Source organism: Mycteria americana, chromosome 3 (assembly GCF_035582795.1).
Source record: "Mycteria americana isolate JAX WOST 10 ecotype Jacksonville Zoo and Gardens chromosome 3, USCA_MyAme_1.0, whole genome shotgun sequence".
Lineage (NCBI taxonomy): Eukaryota > Metazoa > Chordata > Aves > Ciconiiformes > Ciconiidae > Mycteria > Mycteria americana.
Window position 1 is genome coordinate 11193340 of NC_134367.1, and position 12143 is coordinate 11205482.

Below are 12143 nucleotides of genomic sequence, written 5' to 3' on the forward strand. Positions count from 1 at the left end.
GGGGGCCGGGCCCTCGGAGGCGGTCGGGGGTTCAGGTGGGGAGAGGTACTGGGGCGCGTACACGCGTGAGGGTGACTGGAGTTTGGGGCAGGCCCGTGGCGGCGGACACACAGCGCCGGGTGTCACAATAGGCTTCGGTGCGAAGTGCTGTGAGGCGCTGAGGGAGCGGGGGGACATGGGGGCGTCGTTCCGGCAACCCCTCGGGCAATTGCGTGCGTGCAGAATTTGGATAAAATGGGCTTTGTCTAAACGTACTGAAAGCGTGAAAACTTGTATTATTCTTTTTTAGTGCTCTTAGGGATAACGACTGCTTTCTGAGGGTGGAGCGAGAAGGCCAAATGCTTTCGGTAGTTGATACCACACAATGAAGCGTTAGGTTTTAATTTTTCTTCAAACGTGGCTGCGCAGACAACAATAACAAAAAGTTGAGAAAAATGCCAGCTGCCCTGAGTGGATCGTGCTCACAACTAACAGTTTGGTTTTTAATCTCCTTGGCAGTCATTGTGCAAAGATTTTTTTTTGGCATTGTTCTCTTTCGTGTATTTCATAACCTCAGACTCTTAATTCCTTGAGAGAAAATTAATATACTCGGGACGCTTTATATTATTCTGGCTTACTGTTTGAAGCAAGATGGCTTAACACCAAAATGTGTAGCATGTTTTATATGGGATGTGATAAAGAGGTTATATCAGCTGATTTGGGGATGTTTTTTTCTGAGTAACGTAGCTGTGTATGAGCTATATAGGTCATTGCAAATGAGAATTGGTAAAACTTATATCGCCTAATTGCTCATCGCTTATATGCTACATGTTAACAAAATACTTTCAGATTTATTTTAGTTTCTCTTTTACTGAAGTCTTTGTTGCATCTCAACTGAGAGATCAGGCCCTTTTAGTTACCATAAGTTAATGGTATAGCTCTTCAGGTATGTGGGATATGAATGCATTTGAAATATAATTACTACCCCATGTTACCATTTTTACATATAAAACATAGTATTTTGTTATATTTAGTCATGTCTAGGTTTAAAACCAAATGTTAACAGGAGTCGTAGTTTTGTTGAGAAGCTGAGAGAATTATTGTCTACCTTTCTCTGCTCTACAACTCAATTTGTGTCAATGCGAATATAAATATGTTAGGTAGGAGGGAGAAGGAAACTCAAATAAAAAGGGAAATTATAATTTAGTGGTGGTGTAGTTTGGGTTATATGTGTAGAAATGGCACTAAATCACCTGACCATTTTCTGAAGTGTTCAGAGTGTTGAAAATTTGGAATTTGTCCCAGCAGAATGGTTAATAGGCAAATGCATGTGAGAAACTGCTTGATAATGCAGATTCTGCAGTTTATTATGTGGATATTGCATGTAGGAAAGTCCATTCAATGTTATTTGAATAGTACTTTCTCTGCATTAATAGGGAATGGTGCTTTTTTCCTATAGTATCATTCTGTAGTACTTGATGGGTTTTTTTCCTATGTTAGGGATATTGTCAAAGTGCTGAGGCAATTGTAATCATATCTGGTATCATAATTGAGCTAATAGTGCGAGAAACAGTTGGCTGAAAAAGTTGGACTCATCTGTTTTTTGATGAGAAGATACCTCTTATTATGGGAGTATATATTAAATCTAATGTAGGATTCTAGTGCACATTGAAAGCTTTCAATGTACGTCTTTTCCTCAAGATTTGCTCTCTGAAGCATTTCTTCGCAGTGCTCTCACTGGGCCAGATATTGCAGATGTTAACAGGACATGAGCTTGTTGAATACTGTGAACTAGATCTGATTTTCAGCAGCACTTTGTAGTTCACTTTTAGGTATTTTTTCCCCCTTGATTTAATGATATGTGAGTGTGCATTGAATAATCATCATATATAGGATTTTCTGAAAGCATTCCCCATGATAACTTCATCTTTTTTTTTCTTTGTACAGTGGTTTCTAAAACCCCAAAATGATTACACCAAGTTTTTATACACAGAGGCAAGTAATCCAGTAGATGGTTTGAATTCCTGCTTGTATGTCTTCATGCTTCTTTTTGAATGTGGAATTATATAAAAATTCACTGTCTGTTGCAGTAAAAAGAAACCTAAATTCTCTTGAATGTTGAATTTCTGTGTTGGGAATCTCCTATGAAACAAGCATTAATACATTGTATTTTCTTTTTAAAAAGTTTCTATAATAGAAACTCTACGAAGGAAACAACATAAAACTGTAGAGTAGACATGCTTTATAAATAATTCTTATTGTGTGTATTATACGTATAGGTATGTGAGAGAGAATTATCAATCTTCTTTCTCTTCTCTTCAGTAAATTTAGTTGAAAATGCTTACTTCATTTAATGTGAATTTTCCCCACCCATAACATAGCTGTTGTCTTGATTATTCCACACAGTGCAACCATTCCAGTGTTGTCACAAAGCCAGTGCCCAGGCTCTTGTCTCAGAAATGGGACAAGAAGTCTTTCGTTTAAAATCTTGTTTTCTCTTCCTATAACAACAAATACCAGTTATGTAGTGCTTCTAATAATGAAGTTGGAGGCACTTCACAGTCATGTAGTGGAAAAGAGTTTTAAATGACAGAACATGTAAACATATTCAGTTCTAGCTGCTTGGGTGTAATTTCAAACAAGTTGTATAAAATTTATTTTATAGTAACGGCTTGCATACTGAAACTTTATAGCAAGGTTTAGTTTGAATCCCACTCAGAATACCTGCTGTGGCTTTTAGAATAGTAAGCAAGAGCTTTTCAAGCTGGTATGTGAAATGTTTAGCTTACAAATAAAGACCAGATGTCATCTCTAGCAGTATCTTTAAAGATTATATTTCATTATTGGTTAACAGATTTTTTTTTTAAACATGGCTATTTAAGAGCAGTTGTAGACATGTAGAAGAAATATGTCTGAAGAGGTTATGATGACCATCTTAGGAGTTGAGAAGGAAATGTAAAACTCTGAAATGTAGCAAAAGTATCTCTGTAATAATCCACATTTGACTTTTTTGCTAGCTGTTCTATATATGCATCTATTTCCACTACACTTTAGAGTGGTGATATGATCCTCTGTCCTCTGCTGGCTGTGCTAAATATCACATCTGCAGCCTTTCTAACAGGCAGATTTTTACAACATATATTTGTGTACATTGGACTAAGTAATCTGGTGTACATTTTGTAATTTTGATTATTTTCAATTTTAATTTTTCCATACAATTCTAAGGTGGGTTACCTCTTGCTTCATGAGTGCTATTGAGGTATTGGCAAAACTCTCAGTTACAAGTAATAGGTCTGGTTGTCTTTCTTTCCATTATAAAGCTCTTGGCATGTAAATCCTAATGAAAATAAGGGTTGTGTCAGACCTATGTTCATAACTTTGCTCTTAGATTTTGTCCATGTTATTTCGAGGAAGAATTTCGAGTGATGTATTGAACTAGTTGTATACATTTTTAATTTGTGTGGCTGATCTGAAGTTTCATATAGAATTTGTTCACAAATCTCTTCAAAGAGAAAGTGAATTTTTAAAAGCTGGGTTGGCGTGTTTAGTTCCGTAAGTCTTTACATGTGCATATTGATTAAATACAAAGCTAGACTTGCTGGAGATGACTTTGTGTAGTTGAGCTAAAAATAAAGAGTCTGTCTGCTTTGACTCATATTTTTCAAGTGTCTTGCTGTTTGTCTCCATTATGATATATATTGCTTAAACTCATTATGATATGTATTGCTTAAACTTTAGTTCTGGGCATACTACAATGATGAGTTAGTCATGTAGTTTGAAGAAGTTGGAGAACTGATGTTAGTAGGGTATTTTGACAATAAGCAAATTATTTTTGATTTTTTATTTTTAATTTTAAATTTTTTTTATTACTGTAACAGTAAAAATACTGTAAGACTACTGTAATAAAACAGTAAAATACTGTAAGATTACTGAAATAAAACAGTAAAATTACTGTAACAGTAATAATAAGACAATGTAGCTTTAGATCTTGTGTTACAAAACCAAGATTGTTCAAGATTATAAAAAAAATCCTCCTACCATGTATCTATATATAATATATCTCCCTGAAGACTGGACATTCAGTAGTCAATAAGGCTAGATTAAAAATGTAGAATTGTGTAAAGGGATTAGAGGACTGTGGTTTCTTTTGTCTACATCTTCAGATCTAAGTGTTCTATTCTGACTGAATATCTTTCCATATATGTCAGTTTTTATTGTTTGGACTTAACACTCTTGTTTAGCATGAAAAGTGAGGTGTTTCTTGGACTTGAAAATTAGTTTTTTTTTTTTCTTTCTCAAAAATACTTAGTTAAGATTGTAGGGGATATTTTGGGTTTTATGTATGTAGTACTCTTGCCTTAAACAGTCCATTTACATACTAAAAGATTGATAATACATCAGTTATGGTAGATTAAGAATATGTGTGGAGAACATTAAGTGTATGTGTTCAGGGGCATGTATTTTTTCGTGCAGAGGATTTTGTCAATATCGGAGAGAGATTTTTCCTGTTGTCATTTATACTTGTTTCAAGCCAAGACTTAAATGCTTCAAAAATGAGTTGGCAAACATCGTTTTAATCTGAGCCTGAAATCTTTATTTTGTGAAAACCCCAAAATGTACTATCGTGTGGGTTAGAGAAGTTTAATGTCAATTACTGTGTTAGAATCTTGCATAGCTAAACAAATTTGAAAGAAAAACTGAGGCTGGTGTGTAAGAATGAGATGTAGTTCAGGTAGAGAAGTTAGTTTTCTGTGCTACTTCATTACATAGTCTACAAATGTATAAAATCAGACATAGCAGTATGACAGAATTAGTGGTTTTACACATCATGCTGAGTAATAATGTAAAAGAAACTGCTGCCATTATGACTGAAAATTGTATTTTGATTGTTTTTAGCAGGGAAGTATGGGGGCAAGCATTTATAATATATGGAACGCTACCATATTAATATATTGTCTTGTAAAAAAATATCTGTGGTACCTTATTTGTTTATCTTAGAGGCCTAGTTTGGTAATGGTATTTAAAATTTAAAGTTTAAATCAATAAACATTTTGGCAATGAATATTGTTCTTGTATAGCTTGGACTTTTAAAATCCTAATTATAAGAACTACATATTTAAAGATATGTGGAAAAGCCTTTTATGGTATCAAGACTTTTTCTTTTTAGGTTTCTACATGTAATGAGCATTCCATGTGTTCTCCTAGGCATGAATGAAGTGGCCTGGCTGGAGACCAGAGAAATGATGCATGCAGACATTGGTCAGGAAGCCAGTAGGGTTGGAGTAGGGGTTGCCCCAGCTGGAACAGTAGTTGGAGCAACATCAGGGCCCAGTTCAGGTGGAAACACTCCTCACTCACACCATCCCTGCAGCTGCAGTATCAGGTGTTTCCACTGTCCAGGTACCCCTCAGTGGATGTTCTCAGGATGATGCCACAGTTGGGTATTTCTTCCAGAGGCAGGCTGGTGAGCAGTTGAGTGGCTACTCCAGCAAACACCACTGGCCCACAGGAGATAGCATTCATATAGATTGTTGGGTAGGTTGGTTGGTTGTTTTTCATTGAAACAGTTCCTGTGTTTTGTGTTGAATCCACATCTTTAAGAAAGATATGTGTGAGTTAACCTAGTTTTTTCAAAGCCTGTAGTAACCCAAACTCTAAAACTTCCAGTTGACTTTGTTAAAGCAGTTATACATGAAACTGCATAAAATATTTTTTAAATGTTCAGTTTGAACCATTCATGTAACTGCATTTCATATTTTTGTGAGTACCTATTTTTTATCAGAGTACCATCAAATCATTAGGTTTGAATTTATGCAAAACAATTGGTTTAATTTGAAAAGAGACTAGCTTCTGGTAGGCTTTATGAGAAGTAATATGGATTTTGCATGTAATCTTACATGTTACACTTACAGGTAAAAAAAATTTCTTCTGGTGAAATAGAAGTAGTAGAGTTAAGTGTAGATCAAAACTTAACCTTCTCCTTCTGCAGATAGTAACCTAGAAGAAAAAAATCCAGTTTTAAGCTTTTACCCCCAAATGTTTAATTGATACCGCTTCCTAATTTTTCTTCAGAAACTTCATTCTGAATTTCAGATAGGAATGTCCCCCCCCCGACTCTTGTAGTGTGCCACACTTAAGTCTGTGAGGAACTTTTTGCACCTTCCTAAGCCCAAGGACTTATGGAGTATTTTCAAAAAATGTAGTACATATAGGAATATGTGAATATTCCTAATAGGCAAATGTGTATAAACAAAATTTGCTGACCTTAAAAGCAGGAATATCTGTTGCATTTGGTTTTTTCTTCATATGTTTCTTCTCATTCTTTAATTTCTTTTGGCATTTTTTTCTCATTTCACTCTTACCTTTTTCTTCCTCTTACTCTGATCTACATAGCAAAATAAAAAATCTTTTCCCCTGACATCCTGCTTCATGCTGTATCACATTCTGTATTACACTTGTACAGAAACTGTAAAGCAGTTCTGTAAATACAAAATTCTACAATATTCTACTTGTCCACTTGAACACACTTCCTGAGTATGAAAATGTTGGTTTTTTCCTTGCCAGTGTTCAGTCTGTTATACAGGCAACTGTGGCAGTTTTCACTAGAATTTCACAAGGCTGATATGTTGTATAGATAAAATTATTCACTGATAAGTAAATGCTGAGTAACAGTTGCATCTCTCTTCTGCCACCTGCTTTCCATCGCCAGTGGGAATCAGGGCTATGTCTTAATCAGCAGCTTTGTTTAATAATCAGTTAGGTCCATCAAAATATTTCTGCATTCCTCCAGCAGGTAAATGTCATGAACCCCATGCATGTTTTCTGGTAACTTGAATGGGGGATGCAGGAGAAATACTCTTATTTTTTAAAGTGCTACCATGGTTTTACGCATTATGAAGATTTAGTGAAGGGGCAACTACTCTTACTGTGCTATGTATTGTTACCCATGTGAAAATAGTGTTTTCCAACTTACTGTAATCAGTACCGCCTTTATGTTCTGCTATTTTTCACTGTTCCCATTCTTCCTTAGCAATATGAACTAAGAGAAATCAAGTACAGGTCAGGAGACTTCTCCATTGCAGTTTCTTTGATTTGAGTGTTCTCTGTGTACCAGTGTTTTCAGGGTTTTTGTTAAGACAAGTTACTGTTTTGTGTTGTGTTTTCTTTTTTTTTTTTTTTAAGAACAGATGACTCGGGTTAGAAGTACTAAAGAAATGGGTTTTCTAAAATCTAAATTTGTGCAAACTGTGGAAGGAGTTTAGTTGCAATTGTGTTCTGTGAGTATTTGGTAGACAGAATCATCTGTGTAGATGAATATGTGAAAGATAGAATTTTTTTATGCATTTAGAGAAAAATTGGAAAGAAAATTAATAGAAGCAAGTAAAGTAGATAAATATCACAGAATGGTTGAGGTTGGAAGGATCCTCTGGAGGTCATCTGGTCCAACCCTGCTGCTCAAGCAGGACCATGTAGAGCTAGTTGCCCAGGTTGTTATATAGATATATAAAAGAAGTAGAAATTAGGATACTGAAATCTTTGATTCAACACACGTTATCTAAGCATATCTTAAAACTGTGGATTTTACATAAATTTTAGCATGTCATAGTGCAGTCAAAGAATGTAAGACAATGCCAAAGTAATAAAAAAGCATTTTAGATAAATAGAGCAAGACTGAACCATATTTTTGTGAAGACAGTGGAGCTCTAGCCCCAATGATTCAGTAGGAACTTAAAATGTATAGAAAGTAAAATACAGAAATGGAAAATTGTAAATTCAGCAGGGATTTTTCAAGTTAAAATAATCACAAAAAATAACAAATTTCCATATATTGAAAATAAGGATTGCATAAATTATCTTGTGAAACCCTACTAGTCTTCTGACAGGAAACTTGCATAAGCCTGAGGCATTAACAGGTGGATTCAAGTAAATACAGAACATGGAAAAACCTTGTATTCTCTTCTGTACCGGAAGATACCTGATACTTTTGACTGGTACATAGAAATGAGTTGAAAGAGGAGTTGTTGTGAGCAATTTGTTTTTAAGAGGAACAGATAAAGTTGGCTGTAACCACTGATGGATTTTGAAGAATCTTCAAATTATTTGAGGTGCTAAAGAAGTTGAGTAACAGTCAGAAAAAGAAGTTAATGAATATACTTGATTAATTCCAAGAAAGGAATTCCTGGGAAGACGAGGGCAACATTATCTTGGTCTTCTGAAAGGCATCTGAAATGTCTTCAAAAGAAGTGAACATCTTATTAAGCATAAGGCAAGACAATGTCTTTAGTAAAGATAATTATTTGTCTAGTAGGATATTTAATTTTTACTCTGCGTAAAAGACTGAAGAATTGCTTTTCAGTGTCGCTCATAAGGGATTATTGAGAAATGGACTATGGGAATTATCAGTGATGTGGCAATATTTGGAAGGCAGTTCATGCTGTTAGTAACATCCTTTAACTTTTGGTCAGCCCTGAAGTGGTCAGGCAGTTGGACTAGAAGGTCCCTTCTAACCGAAATGTTCTATTCTGTGTTAATACACAGTAGCATTAGAGGCCATTGATAGCACAGGGAAAGATCAAGTGGGATGTCCTGGAGTTCCATGGTAGTACTGAGGCTTAATGTATGCTGAATTGGAAATTATCAAGAATGCGATAGAAAAATTTCAGGTGCCACACACATTTAAGAGAAGAGCAGGAAGTTCAAACACACCACACTTGAATGGAATTCAACACTTAGTTGAGATGGAAAAATCTTTTTGATAAGTGTACGCTTGACACATTGGTGTCTAAATTTAACTAGCCACTCTGACTCAAAACTAGTATCACTGGCTCATAGAACATTTCAGAATAAGAGGCACAGAAATGTGTGATATTGTTAACATTTGCATTCTGTCTGTGTACTTCTTAAGGTTGCTTCAGCTGTAGCAACAGAAATTGGTGATGGACAGCAGTTACTCATATGGCAAAAACTTTGGAAAGTTGAACTAGTTTGCTGGCAGAGGGGGAGGCTATACAGAATAATTGGCAGCATAAGGGAGGGCAGAGGCTAGAGGAGTACTCATTTGCACGAGAGATAACCAAAAATCAGCAGTGAGCATCTAGTCACTGACTTGACAGGATTAAGTATAAGCTTCTTAATACAGAAATAACCACCTCTGGTCTCATTCATCTTCCTTTAAAATATTTAACGTTGGAAAGAGTTATAAAGGATAATGAACTAAGTATAAAAATTATCTCGCTTGGGTTTTTGACTTCTTTTTTCCTCCCTTTGAGACCAAAAAAGCACTTCAGGCTGTGTCCTCAGCACAGCATCTGAGGAAGACCACTGTCCACTGTGGCATCATCCTTTTGTTAACATCCCCATGAGGCTGCAGATAGGTTAGTGATCTGTTTGTCATTAATTCACATCACTTCTGTAATGAAGAATTGTCTAGGATACAAAGGCTTAGTGATCAGCAGGCAGTCCGTAATACTTGGAGTTACAGAGATGAGGTTTTTGGGAAGCTTAGGATATATGTTCTTGGATGTCAGAGTACTTGCAAATGTTCTTCCCATGTGCTGAAGGAAAGAACTACAGCAGTGTGATGTTGCCCAAGCTATTTGTCCTGCCTTTTACCCTATCTGCCCTATCTACTTCCCTCCCTCATGGCAAAGGTACTTAAGCACTTCAGCAGTTCAAGCTAAATACATCAGGATATGAATTTTAACATGTTCTTTACTGCTTCTGCTCTCTCTGCTTCCAGTAGAAGGAAGAGGGTAGGAACTGATGGTGAAAACTTCATAGAGTCCTGCAGCTAGGTCTACCAGAGCCTTTGTCAGATCCTGAAGAAACGAGAATTGATAAGCAAAAGAATGCCAGAGAAGTGCTCCGATTGTAGCAGCCTTTCCAAAGCATCTGAAGGATAGTAGTACTATAAACAAAAGAATATAAACTGTGTCTTTGCACAAAGCTTCCGTTGAGCTGCAGTTGCTGTAACTTATTTTTGTTAGAATTTACAGACTTCTGGAGAAGTTTTGTGAATAGCAGCTGAAACAAAGAAAAATCGGTTTTTTTTTTGGGGGGGGGGGTGGAGAGGAAGGAAAGAGTCTTACTGAGTTCAAGAGCTTTTTAGCACTTCTGTGGTATGGAGGAGATGCTCTACATACCAGTTTTTGCAAGTATTCAATATGACTTCCATGGGGATCTATTACAATTAATACAGCCATGAGAAAATGTGTGGATGTTGTTAAACTAGTAAAATGTGCAAATGTTTAACGTTGTTGTCTCCAGGATAAAATGGGTAATTTCTAGTGAAAATTTTGCCTTGATTTTAAACAATAAGATTGGTTTGTTTGGTGTTCAAATAAGATATGGTAATATGTTTGTGCAATGGAAATTGGGAAATAATTTTCCCATATGAGACCTCGGTCATGTAGCCATCCCTTGGAACAATGAACATAATCTCATCATTCAAATTGGGAACAACATCATCTGTTTCCTGACCTTACAGTGGGAGTCGCATTTCCTGAATCATTAGTTCTTCCTTTTATAAAACTGTCCCTAGAAATCTAAGTGAGCTTGCAGTCCATATTTTTTTTATTTCCTAACTTTGTCTGCAACTTTTACTTAAGTTTAAAAATAAACTATAATTGTGAAATATAACTATTTTAAAGTGTTTTCAAAATAACTTTCATAAACAGATACTTTAAGACTTTTTCAAGTGCTAAGCAACTATGCAGCACATAAATACTTTCCTTTTATTGCTAGTCTACTGTAATAAAAGTTCAAGTTTTATCTTAGCTGATTGATGGCTGCTCCTCCCTGTAAATGTAACATCCATCTGAAGCTGTTCTGAAGATCACTTACTTATTTCTGTTTCTGCAATCAACAGGTTCTGTAACAACTTTATTATGTGTTCTCTTTCTGTGTTTAAGTTTGCAGTGGTTTTAATTTTTTATTTTGCTATTTTCTTCAATGACTTGCAGTAGCATTTAGCTCCACTTAACTACAAACCCAGATATGAATGTCTAATGAATGATTTAAGCAGCTTCTCAAACTTGCAAATTAGTAAAACTTTTCAAGCCTCACAAACTAGGAAATCTTAGACTGGAAGGATTTTCCATTGTGGTTAGGGGAGAGCTGGGGGGAGGGCATTTGATTCCGCTTTTGGAAAATGTTGTATGCCCTGTTAAAACAACCTTGTTTAAGTTCTTGGTGAGATTTTTCCATCGTACTAGTACTGTATAATTTGGAGCAAGTCTCAAAAGTTTTTCAGATTAATTTTAAGGTTGTGGCTTTTTGTGTGTTTAAAAAAAAAATAAATGTCTTGCAACCTGCGTGATTGAGACATCACCTTATTACCTGCTTGTGATTCTCACAGTTCTGGCAGCAGACAGCTGGAAAGAGGCAACTTGTATGTCTTTCCCCCCTCTTTGATTTGAAATAGCTAAAAAGGGATATGTGGTGACATACTGCAAGGTGTTTTAATGTAATTCGACTGAAAGAAAAGCATTGAGAACTTTTCTGTGATATACTTTAAATCTCTTCCCTAGTTAGAAGAAAATCGCAGTGTTGAATTTTGCAGATACTTGATTTGTATTTTTAGTAGTTTCAAGCACGTAGTGTGTGGAATAGACATCGTATTTTTTCCTTAATCACCCCTTCCAATCACATTTGTCTTTTTGATGCATCTGCATAGCTTCTGACCTTTTCACCAACATTTCGAACTGCGGCTGATAGTTTCAGCTTGTGAGATACTTGACCAATTCCCACCCACTGCATATTGCCTCATATGCTATCAAGCTGTGAACTGCTACCCCCTCTTTGTGGATTGCAGTATTAGTTTTCTCTTTATTAAGTATATCCACAAGCGTGCTTGTCCTTTCTTCAGCTTTTTTTATGCTTTCCAACATACTTCTTGAGTTAGTCTTTACATTTTCACCTGCCTTGATGTCTCCAAATGCCTGGCATTCACGCATTGTTGGGTGTCTTAATGTGAATGACTACTTTATTCTTACTTTACCAATTCAGTTTCTCATTGTATCCATCTTTGTAAATTGCCTTATGCTTAGACTGAGAGCTCTTTGAAGCACAGTCCTTTGTACTTTAGTGCTTATTCAGTAATTAGCATAGGGAGGCTCTGGTTTGATACTACAGCAAAACAAATAGCATGTGGTCAACTGCGTGTT

General features: G+C 35.9%; 1 protein-coding gene across 10 annotated transcripts in view; it reads left to right on the plus strand.

Moving 5' to 3' along the window:
- PUM2 (pumilio RNA binding family member 2) overlaps positions 1–12143 on the plus strand; it is a 77187-nt gene that overhangs the window by 6633 nt on the left and 58411 nt on the right. Inside the window, exon 1 of one of the 10 annotated variants that reach the window (XM_075497856.1) lies at positions 1956–1974. The exons of the other annotated variants lie outside the window; for them this stretch is intronic. The gene's annotated coding sequence lies outside the window, so the exon portion shown is untranslated. Of the gene's footprint in view, positions 1–1955; positions 1975–12143 lie in introns of those variants that run through there. 10 annotated transcript variants of the gene reach the window in all.